The following is a 3,572-nucleotide window of genomic DNA, read 5'->3' as shown; positions in this document are numbered from 1 at the left end:
CAGATGCCAGTAGCACAGCTGCCTTGGGGATGGGCGGGCAGCAGCCAGGCTGTGGCAGGGACTCGGCTTGTCCCCCTGGGCCTGCACCCTGGCCTGCTGACGAGGGCCGGCCGGCTTTCTGCCATGTCCCTGGCATTGACACAGGGCCAGGCTGCACCAGCTTCCGCCAGCCAGGCCCACAGCCTCGTGCTCTGAGAGGGTGACTGGGGCAGCTTCCCTGACCAGAGAGTGGCTCTCCAGGCAGGTGCGACCACAGAGAACGCTGGGAGGCACCAGTGTGCCCTGGTCCCAGGACACGGGGCGTCGGGCAGCCGGACCTCAGCCCCAGCCCCCCTGCCCAGCATGAGCCTGGAGACACAGAGAAGAGGAGGCAGCTCGGCCACAAAGCGCAGTGGGACACCCGGCCTGGCTCTCGCCCACAGGAGTAAGCGCCCTGACTCAGGCAACGAAGCCTCACGTTTCCAAGAGTTTTCACCAAAGCACACCCTTGCAGATCCGTGAGGACCCGGATAGGCTGGGGTCAAATCAACAAGGCTGAGGCCGTGCAGGCGCTGGCACCCAGAGCCTCCCTCCCTGGGGCTCTGTGCCCCCACCCCTTCCCTCCAGCCAGGGCGGAGTCCCAGCCCCCTGGCCGACTCCTCTGCAGCCTCCACCCAAGGCCCACACTGTGGGCACTGCTGCTGCCCAAGCTGGGCCACAGTGGCGGTTGTGGGGAAGAGGCAGCCAGCGGAGCTCCAGGGACCATGGGCGGACTGAGGCTGGGGCTGCCACCACTCCCTGGGGCTCCTGCCGCCCACCTACTGCGTGACATCTGCACGCCACCACACCACCGGGCTCACTGCTACCTGACCCAGGCTGGCAGAGGGCCGGAGACAGGGCAGGAAGGGGCGGGGCTCGTCTCTCCAGGAGAGCCCCAGCTGGCCAGACCACCCAGAGGTGGCTTCTTCCTGAATGAAGAGACAGGAACAGCTTGGTCACCTCAATGCAGCTACGAGCACCACAGAGCTGGCCCGAGATGAACACGGCACGCGGAGGGCGCAGCAGGCCTCAGCGCATGTCTCGGAGGTGGGCAGTGCCATCCTTGTGCAGAGAACACGGAACACGGATAACCAGGACATGGACGCCCCCGCCTCTGAGTCTAAGTCTCGCCCACTTACGCAAAAGCAGCAAGTAGCCTCAGGCCCAGCCCGGGTGCACCCCCTGGCGGCGTCTGCGCCCTGCCCTAGGCCTCTGCCCTGTGGGAGGGAACCCGGCAGCACGCCCCCTAAAACTACACAGACCCCAAAGACGGGCAGCCAGGAAACGAAACACAACCGAGCCCTGGACTGGAGGGCGAGGCGAGGCCCCCTTCTGCCCCTGCACGGCTGACGTGACGAGCAGGTGCCCCACCTGTACCACGGGAAGGGCTCGTTCTGATTTGGGTGCAGGAGCCAGGACTGGGGCTGCCTTCTCACAGGACACCTCCCCTGGCTGACCGCCTACTCCTGGCTTCGATACACCTCAAAGGCACACCCGGAGCGGGGGACTCGGCCAGGCGGCTCAGGAGGGCCAGCTTCCACACTGGGAGGGCGGGTCGCCAGCCCTCCAGCTGGCCCTGAGTGGGCCCAAACTGCGAGGCCAGGCTGCCAATCTTGGGGGGGGAGCACATCTGACCCACTGGTCCTCCCCAGGGCCAGGTGGCACAGCCTCCAGGCCACGGTGGACCTCGGCTACCCCAGGGGGCTGGTGTCCGCCACTGTCACTCTGAGAGGAGCCCAGCTCGCCACATCAGAAGACCCCTGACCAGCAGTCCCTGCACAGGCGGAGGCTCCAAGGCAGACCAGACTGGGTGCCGTGGTGTGGACCTCCCAAGGTATGCCGTGGTCGGCTCGGGGCGCAGACCTCACCTTCCCCAGGGCCACTGCCAATCATCAGGCTCTGGGTGGCAGCTTCCCCCCAGTCCCCACAGCCACCAGCAGAGCGCCGGGGCAAGGTGGAGCCATGGCTCTGCAGCAAGGAAGCTGCCCACACACCTACAGAACCCGCGGCTGGCCCAGCAATCTCACGTGGAGGGAGGGGACGGCCACGGAAGGGGCTGGGGAGGGGTGGGGAGCGCTGCTGCCCCGGGCCAAGTCCAGCTGCCAGACCCTGTGAGGAGAACAGGTGCAGAAGCAGAGCACTTTCCGGGTGACTGCCTGGTGGAAGCAGTACACCCTCGCGCGGGGCACCGACGGCAGGGACCCACTTCACTCGGCACACAAGGCCGTCCCCACGGCTCTCGTCTGCTCTAGCATGCTCTGCTGGGCCCTTCATCTGGAGAGGCTGTCCCCACCGCCAGTTGTGAGTAAGGAGACCGACGCCCAGCGATCACGGGGCTGGTCTGACCTCTCCGGGCACCTCTCCCCAGGCATCCTGGCCTGTTCGCACCTGAGCGCAGGTGCCCAGGACGGCAGCCACTCAGTTCAGACAGGGGACAAAAGCGGGTGAGGCTCTGGGAAGACAGGGTGCCTTGGCACCACCCGGGGGAAGGAAGTGTTGTCCAGGCCACAGGGCCCTGACCCCAGCGGTCCTCCCCCAGTCCCAGCCGACACCACTCCGGAAGACAGAGCCAAGAAGCCGAGACGGAGGCCGGCGGGCACACAGCGCAGGGGGGACTGATGCCCGAGGTTCCTAGGACCCGCAGAGGCGCCGTCTCCCTCAGGATGACTGTGCCTCGGCCCCCGGAGGTGGGTGCTGCGAGTTTGTGTCGGAGTGCTCCTCCTGCTCAGTAGGAGCGCGGCCCTCGGGCAGAGCCAAGGACGGCCAGAGCTGTGTCCCACGCTGCTGCCAAAACCTGTGTCACGAGGCAGGGACGTCTGTCCACCGGATTGCTTCAGCAGTTTCCTCCCTAGGGACACTCTAGCTACAGAAAACCTGCAAATGACCCCTGCCAGGTACTGCCTTCCTCGTGTCTGGACTGTGTGCTCTTAGGAGATCGCCACGCCCCAGAACTAGCGGGGAGTACAGGCAGGACGCCATGGTGGGAGCAGAAGGTCCACGCAGGAAGGACCCAGGCTCACTGGCTGTCAACACCCTGCCTCACTGCAGACTCCCTGGACCCCTCTGCAGCCACCGCCCATGGTCCCAAGTGGCCTCTCTCTGTGCCCTCCCACACAGGGCTGCAGGGTTTCCTGGCTCCCTTGCCATCCTCCCCCGCTCTTTGGACTAGCACCCTCCTGTTCCTTCCCGTCCCTGTTTCAGGGGTTCGGCGGCCTGGCCCACCCAGACCCAGGGTCTCGGGTCCAACAGCACGAGGTAGGCAGCAGGGCACTGGGGCACCCCTGCATTTAGGTGCCATAGCAGGCTGTAAGGTCCCCCTACACCAACCTGCAGTCCCAGAGATCCTTTCTAGGCTGGAAGGCATCGGGTTACACCAGAGCCAGGAGCTCTGCCCCTCCTCACTGTATAGGCTCGGTGCCCAGAGTTGGGGACCCACCCTCTGCAGGTCTCCTGGCGCCAACAAACAGCTCCTGCACAGCCTCTTGCAACACACTCTCCCACAAAGCTCAGGTGGTGACACCCCACCCAGGCTGTGCTGTACCTGCTTCAGCAGG

The 3,572-nt window shown here is 65.8% G+C and overlaps 1 protein-coding gene across 2 annotated transcripts in view; it reads right to left on the bottom strand.

Moving 5' to 3' along the window:
* KCTD5 (potassium channel tetramerization domain containing 5) overlaps nt 1–3,572 on the bottom strand; it is an 18,272-nt gene that overhangs the window by 10,343 nt on the left and 4,357 nt on the right. The window lies entirely within an intron of this gene.

The sequence above is a fragment of the Tupaia chinensis genome, unplaced genomic scaffold, assembly GCF_000334495.1.
Source record: "Tupaia chinensis unplaced genomic scaffold, TupChi_1.0 Scaffold000178_1, whole genome shotgun sequence".
NCBI classification, from domain to species: domain Eukaryota; kingdom Metazoa; phylum Chordata; class Mammalia; order Scandentia; family Tupaiidae; genus Tupaia; species Tupaia belangeri.
The sequence above is the reverse complement of the archived record's forward strand: the minus strand, read 5'-3'. Positions and strand labels throughout refer to the sequence as shown.